Genomic DNA, 13847 nt, shown 5'->3' with positions numbered 1-13847 from the left:
GCGAAATTGAACAACATCGAGGTCAAGGACTGGCGGCCTTCGCTAAGGTTTTCGGCGGTGACTGCGTTTTCCCGAAAAATTTGACAAAACTTGCGTTTCCGAGATCTTGTTACGTTGAAAGTAAATTAATTGGCAGTTGCAAGAAAGGTCAGACGGAAGTGTGTGGTTTTTGTCCCCAGGGCATCCGCATGCTTTCCATACGCATGTACGTCAAGTGCGCGCATTTTGATTAGCTCCAATGATAGCGAAAGGGAAAGGGTATTTATGTGTTTTTTGGTCGTACATGTTTCTGTTCTTCGTAATTTCTGGATTTCTAGGGCACGATCCAATCGGCACGACGTCCGACTGCCAGGCGGAGGCCTGGGTTCGATTCCCTGGAGGGTTCTTGCATTAAGCGGCTCTGGGGTTCATCAAGCCTCTAATGAGTGGGTACCTGAGGGCAACCCTTTGCAAGTAAAGAAGGCCGAGTGTGGTGTTGACCGCGTCATCTTCAGAAAAATGTCCAATATTGCGAATGGCCAACTTTTACCGATTTATACGTACCAAACAATAACTTGTAAAATAGGCTCTCTCTAAGGTTTTGAGCTCTGGCTAGAGTCTCCTGGGGGAAGCGTAACAATTTTGCTGAGATTTCTGCCTGAGTATGGGACCGGTGGCAACCCACCATCGTGAGGAAATTGGGGAGCTACGAATGAGTAGTGTAACCCTGTCGGAAACCTACAACAATGACTGGGGTTCGTCGTGCTGACCATACGTCCCACAGTAACTTGTTGGATGATCTCCCACCTCGGCAGTCGGTAGGTAGGCCGTGATCATCACGGGCTGTAGGCTATTATAAATTAACAAAGGTACCAAAGTAAGCAGTGAACTTAGAAATCAAATAAAATGATTTGGTACTGGTAAAAAGTAATTTGGTTGTGGCCTGCTTAACAAAAATGTTTGGTTACCAGAAACTATTTTTGTTTGTTTATTCCAAACAAGCTAACATTCATTCTATCTCCCTCACTCATTCTCTTTTTCTCACCACACACACACACCTCTTTCTCGTTTTCACACTTGCTCTAGCTCTATTATCACTTATCCTCTTTCTCCTCCTTTCCTTTGTGTTGCTCTATGTTCCTTCCTCCTTCTCTCTATCTTAATCTTCCTATCTCTCCCTCTCTTTCTCACCACTCTTTCTTTTTCCTTTTATTTATCTCTTCTCCTTTTCTCTTTCCCTCTTTCTTAACTTTATTACCTTTTTGCAATTTTGTACCCCTCAAAGTTAGCCGCGACGATGAGGATGAAAGGTGAGACTGATGGGACAAACACATCGTCGGCAGCATTCTTACATAAACCGGAAGCCAATTATAATTATTATTCCCGTTTCCTCAACCATTGATCTTTTCATACTAATTCCAGTGTTAACTTTCGACACTATCCCCTTTAGCAACCCAGCACCAGTGTTGCCATGTCAAGGAAATTTTCCCTCCATGCAGGGGAAATTTAGGTAAAATTTTAGGTGGATGGGGAAAAGAGAAATTTCGTGAAAACATAAACATTATAGGAATAGTTGAAGATTCACATATGAAATTCAGCCTCTTTGAAAAAAAGAAACATTGTAGTCCATTCCTCGTCTAAGTTCTCCCCTACACAAAACGCAATATAATTCATAAAAGTATTTGGTTCAGCAGCAATCTATACCCTCCCATTATCTTATAAGATTGTTGTACTACCAGAGCCAATAGAAACCTAATGTGTCTGTTCTAAGAAATGTTCGCATTTTGTATTTTCCACGAAGTATATAGTTTGATATCAATAATCTTAATTGTTGTTATTCCACCTCTATATTTTTATTTCATTCAGTCACGTGTAACCGACCTCCATGGATCGCGGAGTGGTTATCACATCCTGCTACGACGCCAGGGGTGCTGGTTCGAATCCCGGCCTGTGCCTGTGTGTTTTGTGAGTGTCCCTTCATCAATGCCATCATATCATCACTCATCCTCATCGTCGCGATTTGCGAAAAGTGGCAGAAAAGCTAGGCACTAAATGTAAACCAGATGTAAATAATTCAGTCAAGCTTAAAATGTTATTTTCTCTAAATGTGGATCAAGTTATAATAATAATTATTATTCATGTTTATAAGTTTTGTGATCATGTATTTATTTATTTTTCAGGATGAGGGGAAAAATTGAACATGAAAAGGGAAATTTTGCACTGTAAAAGGGAAATTCTACTCTCAGGTTATGGCACCACTGCTCCGCACATTCATTTTGCACGCACTCCACATTCAGTGATGGTTTATCGGAAGAGCAAGCTAACAAATTGGCTCACTCTGAGAGGAAGTTGAGGAAATGATAGCCGTCGCATGAGACGTAATACTTTCACTTTCCCAGTCGTAATGAGAGGTGTGTACTTATGCATACCAAATTAGCTTACCTCAAACGTTATAACCTGGGACGATGAAAACTTTTTTTTTTACACAATGAATTCAGTCAAGTGTCACTTAACTGAAGTGGGATGGGGATATTAGCTTTGAAACTTGCTTCAACAGTCCTTCTCTAAATGTAAAGACTCAAAATCATCAGGGGCGTAGGTAGGATGTTTCTCTCGGGTGGGGTGTAGCCTTGGTGAGGAAAATAACACCGGAATGACAATTCGCAATGCATGTTAGATTGTCACGGGTGAGACGCACAGACTACAATTTTTGACATTAAAATAACTATTCCAGTAACAGTTTAGCAAAATTTTTCTTACAGTTGTTGTGCAATAAATTATGAAACTAATCGCTGGATTAAATATAACTAACCTTAAAATACTTTCCCAGATTTGTAGCTGCAAGTGAACAATTTTGTGTCATGAAAAACACGCATTCAAAGATGGCGCCTGATAGGCCCACCTAGTGCATTCCTATTTACATGTTTTTATGAACACAAGTAATACAGAAATATTGGGAACACCTAGGGAACAATGTAATTTATTTTCAATATTTTATAAAAAAAAATCACAGTTGAAAAATCAAAAAAGTTGAGATGGTGGGCCTGACAGCTGGTCCTCAGGCAAGCTAGGGATAGAAGGATAGGGACAGAGAACAAGAGATATGGAATGAGAAACCAGAGAAAGAAAGAGAAATAGAGAAGCCAGATAGAAAGGAAAAGATATAGATAAGAAAGAATGGAAAAGGAATAAAGTAGAAGTAGAGAGAGAACAAAATATATGATATAAGCAACAGAGAAGGAAAGAGAAATGGAGAAGCCAGATAGAAAAGATGAGAGAGAGAGAGAAAGAACAAGATATATGAAATGAACAACAGTCAAAGAAAGATAAATATAGAAGCCAGATGTAGAGGAAAAGAAAGGGTAATAAAGAAAGCAGAGAGAGAGAGAGATGAGAGAGGGAAGAAAAGAGAGGCGAGAAACGAAAACTACATAAATCTTTGTTCACTTTCTCTTTCGATGAAAAAAAGAAGAGAAAACACAAGAAAAGCAAACTCTATTCACTCCTACGTTCATTGCAGCAACCAAATGACAATGCAAAAATGAAGGTTGAACATGAACCAAAAAAAAATTGAACCAGATTGTCTTAACAGGAACGTAAACATTAACGCAAGGACAAAATAATATGTATTTAACATGAATGCTTTGAAGTGACAAATGGAATAACACTACTGAAGGAAATATTATTTTCAAGAATGGATTTGACACAGTAAGGACCAGACCTACCGGTATATATGCGAAGTGAGGTGGCATCAAGACATACGAATCCATCCAGCATTAACTAACAGGCTACAAATGAAATAGCCTTCGTAACGAAAGTGGAAGATACTTTAATATCCAGTCATAGTCAAATTATGGATTTTATGCAAATCAGTGATATTTGTAGATTTCTTGTGTTAAAACTTTAAGTATATTTTCACTTAAGGAAATAAGAGAACTTTTGTGTCAAGTATTTACCGTATTTGCCGATGTATAAGACGCACTTTCTTCCTTGTAAAGTACGTCTGAAAAACAGGGTGCGTCAAAAACGCCGATACCCAGTTTTTCACAAGTTTGTGAATGGGTCAAAGATTCACGGGATGCTGTGAAAATTAAGAAAATGTTTTTTTGGAGAAGTAATGCACTGGTAGGGAGGACAACTTGTTGTATAAGGACTCGGATCTGATTTAAAAGAAGTTTCAAGTGACTTCACTTAGCTCTGGGGATGAATGACTGAGTTTTGAAGATGATTAAAATATGCTTTACTAATTAGATTAGTTAAGTAAATGGTTGGAAGTAAATCTAATGTAAAATAATTATAATATTCAGGGACAAAGCTTTTTCCTAAAAGAAAATGTGTACAAAAAGTCTTATACGCCGGCAAACACGTTTGTAAAGGATATTCAGTGGATTAAGTGTAAAAAAGAGAAAAGCTTCCCCCTGCTTATTGCAAAATGCCATAACGGCATACGAGGAGGGGTGGAGGAGATAGGGCGCATACATTCAAAATATCGGCCATTTGTGGAGGCGATATGGTCAGCACCACACTCCAGACACCTTTAACTCCGCCACCGCAGTTATTACAGTCTGGATGGAGTCCAGAGCCGCTCCACTCAGGAACATTGCTAGAAAAAATCACAACTTCAAATCACTCGCTCCGGGGATCGAACCTGGGCCTCCATCGTGGCAGTTAGACGCTCTACCGACATTTATTTTTTTAAAAAAAGAAACTCTCTTTTTTTCACTTCTTTGGTTTCTATTACTCATCTATACTCTTCAGTTCACAACAGGATAGGCAGACATACAAATTCATATCTTTTTTTACCCGCGATTTAAACCCGGGACCTCTTGAGTGCTAGCGCGCTGTGCTAACCATTCCGCCACAAAGTTCGGCAGGAACACCACGACTCTACTTTCCAGTATGCGAAACGAACAACATATTTCCTAACTTTCAATTTCCAGTTTATGTTCTCCTAGGTTATGTTAGGTTATTCACGATTGATTGATTTGGTTTATTTTACTTCGCTTTGCTGTCACTTTTGGCTAATCGCGACGATGAGGATGATGTGATGAAATTGATGAAGGGACACTTACAAATAACACCCATTTCGGATTGCCGGGATTCAAACTCGAGACCTCTGGCCTCGTAGCGCGCGTACGTAAATTTCAGACGATCTGCAATATTCCCTGACATTTCCCTGACAAGCCAAACTCCCTGATATTTCCCAGGTTTTCCAGACGCGTAGCAACCCTGTCTGTATTCCTGGAACAGAAAATTCCAGCAGTGTGTTACAAGAATATACCTCTGCCAAGTGTAAATTACTCCATTGCATATTCTGACTTTGTTGTCTTTTTTTAAAGGCTTTGAATGGCGGCCTAGGCTTCATACCTCTAGACTACCCCATGCTATGAACTTGGTGATCAGGAGAGCAAAGTTGCTGCATATGAGGTACAACGTATGACGAGAAATTTGGGTACAACACAAGAACTTCGGTAAGTAACAGTAGGAAGTAAAGTTGGAATTAGCCTGTGATGCAATTGAGTCAAACCCATTGCACGGTATGATACAGTTTCTTTTACATGGGTGAACCGTAATAAACCCAACAGTACGGTGACTTTGTACTTACGTAGCCACTCGTGGGAATTCAATTTCAGCTCGGATTTCAGCTTGTGTCACGTGTTCACTCGGCGAAAGAGATTTTTCACACGGAAATCGGCGAGTGTGTGTGTGTGTGTGTGTCTGTGTGCAAGCTTTTCCTTTCGGCGTCAATGGAAGGTGTCACACATGACTAAGCCAGCAGGGTGATGGAGAAACTCATACGTTGGCAGTGTACATATGGGTATCCACACGCATTGCGTCACCAATTATCTTGCTCGCTTTTGTGTTAGGAAAAAAATATATCTGCGACAGAACAAGCGTATGAACTTCAGCCGCCTTTCTTAATGTGGTACAAGACATTTCGTGCGATCGCAGCCATAAAACACGGTGAAAATTCTCAACATTTATCACCTCAACCTCTTTACGAGTCACCGATGCATGGTCCAGTTCCATTGTTGCAATTGTACGCATTGTTGAGTAAGTTACTTCAAAAATGGTAACGACTTGCGATAACTTAATTCATCATCCGAAAGTACACCAGAAACATGGGACAATTAGCATCATTCGTTTCAAAAAGCATATTCTTATTATGATGTGTACAAAGAAATAAAGTTCAATGAATTGGTATTACAAGAAAAGCTGATCGACACTGGTACAACAGTTTAACATGATTTCGTAGCCACTGTGCAATGAACCTCCACTAGCGATCGAACCCGGAACCCTCGATTACAAGGCGACAGTGTCATCACTTCGGATTCGGAAAGTTGCTTGTCTCGAAAAGTTAATACAAGAAATAAATGGTAACATGAGTTTAAAAAAATCCAAAAATGACAATTTTATGCGAGACGTTCCACAGTGTAAAACTTCATGAATAAAGTCTGCCCTTAATTTCAAAGATTTATATATTCAACTATATGTTAACGCTATGAAACAGCAAACAAATCAATTTTACCGGATATTTACTCATAGAGTATAGAAATATCTCTACGAATGTATGTGACGGTCCTGTGGATCCGCACAATATACTAATTATATGTTCATTGAAATTATTAATTTCATATTATATAAGTCACTTTCTATTAACGGTTTAAAAATGTATAATAATAATTTTGTACAATGTTAATTATGTTTTATGTTATTTATTGCGCTAAACGCTGTATAAATGAGTTAATATTTGGAATTCTAACGTTGCTATAGCAACGAAAATCAATAGTCATTATGTGGCAATGGATGTAACGAAATGGAAATACAGGTAATGGTGAACTGCATATTGCTCAGTTATTTTACTAATACAGGGTGGAGTATTTTCGACTACCTATTTTATAATGAAGACAGATGATTTGCTGATTACATAAACTTTCATTATTCATTTCTAGAACAAACATCGCACCTTTGGATTACAGAAAATGTATACATGAACAATGTGCACACAATTATTTCGTGAAAATAACATCTTTCAAATGATGTCCCTGGCAGGCAACACATTGTGCAAGACGGTCTTGAAAGCTACGCATGACCCATGTTCTCTGGTGTTCTGACTGTTCTTTTTCTCCCATGCGGTTTATTTTGAACACTTCCAACTTCACGCCATTGTTTCCACCATTCATTGATTGTTTTCCTGTTAGGAACTCGTCCACGGCATTGTTGATCACCATACTCCCTGCGGAATGCACGCTGCACCGCTACAATTGACTTCGTCAACACGAACTGCTCCACACAAAATATACGTTGCTTCTCGTTTAATATCTAAGAAACTAAAAGTTAAAATATACAAAACCGTAATTTTGCCTGTAGTATTATATGGATATGAAACTTGGTCCCTTACATTGAAAGAGGAACATAAATTGAGAGTATTTGAAAATAAGATCCTTAGGAAAATCTTTGGCCCTAAAAGGGATGAGGAAACAGGCGAGTGGAGAAAGTTACATAATTTAGAACTACATAATTTGTATTCATGTCCAGATATTATTAGAATAATTAAATCAAGAAGACTTAGGTGGGCAGGCCATGTGGCACGAATGGGAGAGGAAAGAGGAGTTTACATGATTCTTGTTGGGAAACCTGATGGTAAGAGACCTGTAGGAAGGCCAAGACGAAGATGGAGGGACAACGTTGAGATGGACCTAAGGGAAATCGGTAGGGATGGAAAAGAGTATATAGATCTTGCTCAAGATAGGGAAAGATGGAAGGCCTGTGTTGCTGCAGCCATGAACCTTCGGGTTTAAGAAGGCTAGAGAGTTAGTTAGTTAGTTAGTAGAGGCGAACGTTCCATTCCTACTGAAATCCAAAGTCACAGTGCACACGAAGCAGGAGGAAACCGCATTCCCAATGCATCTGTTTTGCAGTGTTGCCAACCTCAAAGTGTGTAGTCGAAAATGCTCCACCCTGTACATAGACCCATAGAAGTTATATCTTCCCCTTCGTGTTATAATTCGAAATATTGATGAACTAATTCTAATCATGCAAAATGGGTAACCAGTGATCGTCACATATAATAACAATTGTTATTTGCATTGTAATTACGTATTTACACCAGTGGTTCTCAACTGTGGTACGCGTACCCCCAGGGGGACATGAATAACTTGAAGGGAATACGTGATCAGCTCGGAAGAGAAATGTCGAGAATACCACATAACAACAATTTTTTTTTATTATTATTATTTTTTTTTTTGCTGCAGGTGTTTAGAGCAGATTTCATCCTCATTCATGCAGTAACGCTTTAATTCACTTTTTAAGAAGCTAGTATTATTTTAATAGCACTTAACCACAATCCCGCAGTCCATCGCTTCCTGCACAACATACCAAAACTTTAAATCAGTGCTCAGAATCGTGCAGGAATATTTCCTCGTCCTCGCTGCTACTGGAACTAGCTAGCTGGCATCTGTTTTGCCTCATTTTTACTTTTGGCTTCCAATTTATTTTATCTTCCTAGTTTCATGTATACACTGTGTTACATGTATTGTATTTTGTTACGTCACCCTAAATAAATTTACGTTGGCAATACGTAATTTATTTAATAATGCAAGAGATGGTTAATTATACAATAAATTACATTTTCAATTCAGAAGATGGCCAGGATGCTTGACAATAAGCCTCAAAAACTACTATGATATAGATACATAGGCGCCGACTCCATGGGACTTGGGGGGCTCGAGCCCCACCAATGTTGATAATGTGGCGGCAGAGCCCCCCAAATAATTTTACTTTAGAGGATCTAATGTATTATTTTGCTTCTCTTGTAAAGTTTACTCTGAATTGTGCCACATGAACTTAACTTTAAATACACTTTGAAATGTTCTAGACCATCAATTTGGGGGTCTGAGACCGCTAAACCATCAACTTCTATGACCAGAGACAGCAAAACACATGGCTTATTACTATATTCTAAGTATATAATTATGAGTATTGTTAAAATTTTTACTAAAAAGAGTTTCAAGAGACGATGTGCATGAACTAGGGTAGTGGATGGGACGTTTGGGCTACAAATGGCTCTAACATGACATTCAGAACGAGATCATTGATATATTAGGGAGATCTGTTTTGCGCTCCGTGGTAGCAGATATTAACAGTCGGGAATATTTTGCTATTATGGTTGACGAAACTTGTGACATATCCATCCGTGGACAATTAATATTCTGCATTAGAACTGTGAATAAAAATTTTGATATTTTTGAGGAATTCATGGGCTTTTATGAGATTCCGAACTCTGAGGCCAAAACTTAAAAAAGGGAGAGAATGAGTCATTCATTAATTTATTTCAGTGATCAGAGGCCCCCCCCCAATAATTTTGACAAGTCGGCGCCCCTGTGTGTGTGTATATATGTGTGTGTGTGTATATATATATATATATATATATATATATATATATATATATATATACATACATACTATATATGTATAGCAACTGGCACCGCACTAAGGCCTCTCAATCAGCGTGTCTAACAAAATAACAAATCCAAAATTCTTGTCCTTTTAATGTTCAAACAATGGACCAGTATGACCAGTATTCGACATCCTCACAAACAGACTTCGCTAATAATTGACATACTCATGTCCCTATCTACTTTCTTGAAAAATAAATATTGTTTTAACAGGCTCTTGTGTGCCAGAAACGACATTATCTAAGACGGAACTCCTAAAATTACTAAGAAAGTTTAAGATATAGATAAAATCATAAATAAAATTAAAACTCCTTGACTGGGATAGTGTTTTCAAATTTATACACAATTTTTCTTCCCTTGTTTCATAATTTCTTTTAACTTCCACAATATTCTCGATGTCCTTTAAATTTACCAAAGAAACGTCTTTTTCATTTCTGTAAACTCAAGTTCTTGACGTGGTTACTTTTCTGGCACTTAATTAATTTTTACCATGGTGTATCCAAAAAAAACAAGTACCGAAATAGACTAAATTTGGAGCCAAATCTCCGCATGAAAGTTTCAGGTGCACAACCAAACATTAAGAAACTGTGCAGGCTATACAACTACATCCCATCGCACTAGAAACTCTGAGGATTTACAACAAAAACTCCAAAATCGTGCTTGACAGTTTGTTTACAAACTTATTTTTGTTCTTTACTTTCTTGCAATAACTCTGAAAAAATATACGAAAATTTAAGTTTATTTATATATGGTACTACTTAGCATACATGTGTCCCACATTTTTATTCTTGTAATTAATCATAAAGATTGTAAACATAGGAAACCCAATAATATAATAAACTTAGGATTCTAATTTTTATTTGTTTACCTTATTTCCACATTTAGCCTGAATCTCTATTGCAGATACACGGTTTCAAAATATCAAAAACGCCCCACCAACCAGGCAGCTAAAAAATTCCCCAAAACCCACCATTCGGAGAAATTCTATGGTGGGGGTACATTAGACGTTTAGTTACGACTAAAGGGTACAATGAGAAAAAAGTTTGAGAGCCGCTGATTTACACTATTCAATTTTATACAAAGGGCTTGAGAGCCCCTACCAAAAATTCTGGCGACGCCCATGGCCAGAAATATAATTTCCCTCACTCGTAGAAAAAGATGAAGTAGAAAGTAAGCACAGCTTGCTACATTTGTTAGGAAAAATCACCGATGTTCTTCCTTTGCTGATATGGGCGAGGGTAGAAAAAACAGTCCTGGTAAGTGGTGGTGAGTAGGGGACAGCTGACACCCCACTTTTACACCCCCCTCCCCACACACTATGGCCTCTTAATGCTAAGCCTTGTCTACGAAGAGAAAGTAAGCTATCTTTGCCCCTAGTTTTGACACACAATCTCCGCTACTGGTCCTGATGCTCAAGCGGTGTCTTCCCGATCCATCGTTTCTTGAAAAGTGGGCATGGTTCGTCCCGATCCATCGCTCCTGATAACGAAAGTGTTTCTTCCGGGTCAGGTGTTCACGATCCATCGCCCCAGAAGAGTCGGTTAGGTTAGGTTTTTTCACTAACTAAATCGGTTATGGCTGCGTGGGAACCTAAAGTTTGCAACTTTCACTTTAATCGTTTTTTTCTGTGGAGATAAGTGCAGTATCTCGGAATGATAACACTGTACAGAGATAATGAGTAGGTAAGGCAACATGTAAGGATGACGGAAGCTTTGTCTTTCTTGCCACCTTCGGATGTCGACTATGTTCATTTGTTTATTTACTTATTTTTACATATTTATGTGTGTAACAACGTTTGTTAGTTTTGCTTGTTCGTGTGGCACAGATTTTTATATACATTCTGTGAGTGTTCCTTGCCTTATTTTCAGAAGCGATGGATCGGGAACACCTGACCCGGAAACATAGGCGCCGACTCCATGGGGCTTGGGGGGGGGTCGAGTTCCTCCAATTTAACGATGTGGGGGCAGAACCTCCCAAATAATTTTGCTTAAGAGGATTTAATGTATTATTTTGCTTCTCTTGTAAAGTTTACTCTGAATTGTGCCACATGAACTTAACTTTAAATACACATTTGAAATGTTCTAGACCATCATCAAATTTTTCGGGGCGGGGGGGCTATGACCAGAGACAGCAAAACATACGACTTATTACTATATACTAAGTACATATATATAATATATGTATATATAATTATGAGTATTGTTAACATTTTTACTAAAAAGAGTTTCAAAAAAAGATGTGCATGAACTAGGAGAGTGGATGGGACGTTCGGGCTACAAATGGCTCGCACATGACATTCAGAACGAGATCATTGATATATGTATTAGGGAGATCTGTTTTGCGCTCCGTGGTACCAGATATTAAAAGTCGGGAATATTTTGCTATTATGGTTGACGAAATTTGTGAACAATTAACATTTTACATTCGAACTGTAAATGAAAATGTTAATATTTTTGAGGAATTCATGGGCTTTTACGAGATTCCGAACACTGAGGCCAAAACTTAAAAAAGGGAGGGAGTGAGTCATTCATTAATTTATTTCAGTGAGCAGAGCCCCCAAGAATTTTGACACTTTCGTTATCAGGAGCGATGGATCGGGACAAACGACGCCCACTTTTCGAGAAGCGATGGATCGGGAAGCGATGGAAAGGGAGTAAATCGCTCAAGAGAGGTCAGATCAGCATAGTATGGGAGTAAGTTAACTCTTTGGGATTCCTAAATCCGAAAGTTTATTGCCGCTGCAACACGTGTCTTGTATCTGTCCATATCCTAGATCAACGGATGTGCTCAATTTTCAGACAGGCTCTACTTTGGTGGTCATTCATTCTCTTTATCGCTCTATCTTTATACTTTTCTCGCTCTCGCTCTCTCCCTTTCTCTTTCTCCTTTTCTTTCTTTATATTTTCTTTACATCTTTCTTCTTTCCTTTTTCCCATCTTCTTTCTTTCTTCCTTTCTGCTCTTTCCATCCCTTTATCTCTCTCTCGTTCTCTATAATTTCTCCCTATCCCTTTATGCTATTTTTCTCCTCCTCTTTTAGCTAACTCTTTCAATTCAATTCTCTGTTATTCTTTCTAGTTTTCCTAACCATCCAAGTTCATCAGTTTCTGTCATTATCTCTATCCTTATTTCTTCCAATGTTACTCTCCTTCTTTCTCTTCATCTCAGTCTTTCTCTATTTGCTTCCATCATTTGTTCTCTCTCTCTCTCTCTCTCTCTATTTCCGTCTCATTCATTTTTCCATCGCGCTCTCCCCTCTCTCTTCGTTCCTCCGTGTATGTAATAGTCTCGGATGGTTCGTATTTTAGGTTTTTAACCAATTTTTCCTTTACAGGTATGTAAGAAATAATAAGTTATGTCAATGTTTCGTTCAAAAACGCAACAACTGATGAAGTTTTATAGTGCCTAAGAAAACTTATTATGCTTGTTGGAACCTAATTTAGGTTTATGTGCCTAAATCAAGCCTTTTTTAGATTTATATATATTTTTAAAGTTTTTCCAGGATTTTTATGTCACACAGAGGCATTATCTTTGGTCACGACAAACTTCAGTGACGAACGTGTTTGAAACGTACTCTCTGCCGATTTCCCTTCTTCCAAGCCCATGGTGATATTTCAAAGCAAAATGTCTGGTACCACTGTTACCTTTACAATCCAAAGTGGTCTGATCTGCGTGGTCTTGCTCACTTTCGCGTCACTTCGGTGCTTTGTGGCATTCATGCCTTGCAAGCTAACATTTCAGCATTGAAGTTTGCACCACTGACTGTTTTTGTTGAACGATTATTTTCAGCATATAAGATGATCCTCACAGACAAAATTGCGGAATTTGGTTGTGGATAACATAAAAAGATTGCTGCTTAACTATACGGCGAAGAGTGGATTTTAATAGCAAATTTCCAATGGTAAGTTCTGCCATCGCCGTAGGGTTAGGCAACACACATAACGTTATGCAAGATAGTGCGTATTTCAGGATATAGGTGACTATACCTAATCAGCATTTTTCAGGAATTTTGAACTATCTCAAGTTTTTTGAACCACCTTTAGGATTTTTCGAGCCTAACTTTCGATTTTTAGGACCTATTTTAGGGCTCTTTGAACCTATTTTAGGATTTTAGAGCCTATTTTAGAAACCTAAAAGCACGCTTTTTAGAACCTAAAATTTCGAGGTATAGTCATAACAGAAGACAAGAAGAATTATAAAGGTCAAGATGGCAGTATGTTTGTGGAAGAGTCCCGAATTTAGGGTGCTTGGGGAAATACAGTGCAAAGGAACCTCAACAGGGGAAAAATTGCTTTGAAAAAGACCACAAAATAATAAAAAGTAATGTACGATTCTCGTATTACGTTTGCCGTCGGCTGTCATGAGTTAAATCTCAAACTGTCATCATAAAATCTATGTGATATCACCGTAA

At 38.3% G+C, this 13847-nt stretch overlaps 1 protein-coding gene across 1 annotated transcript in view; it reads right to left on the bottom strand.

Annotated features, from left to right (window-relative positions):
• The window catches only part of thw (chitin-binding domain protein thawb), a 253499-nt gene that overhangs the window by 150712 nt on the left and 88940 nt on the right, over positions 1-13847 (bottom strand). The gene's annotated exons all lie outside the window — the stretch shown is intronic.

This window comes from Lepisma saccharinum, chromosome 6, assembly GCF_977018435.1.
Source record: "Lepisma saccharinum chromosome 6, izLepSacc3.1, whole genome shotgun sequence".
Classification (NCBI taxonomy): Eukaryota; Metazoa; Arthropoda; class Insecta; order Zygentoma; family Lepismatidae; genus Lepisma; species Lepisma saccharinum.
This window is presented reverse-complemented; position numbering and strand designations above follow the sequence as displayed.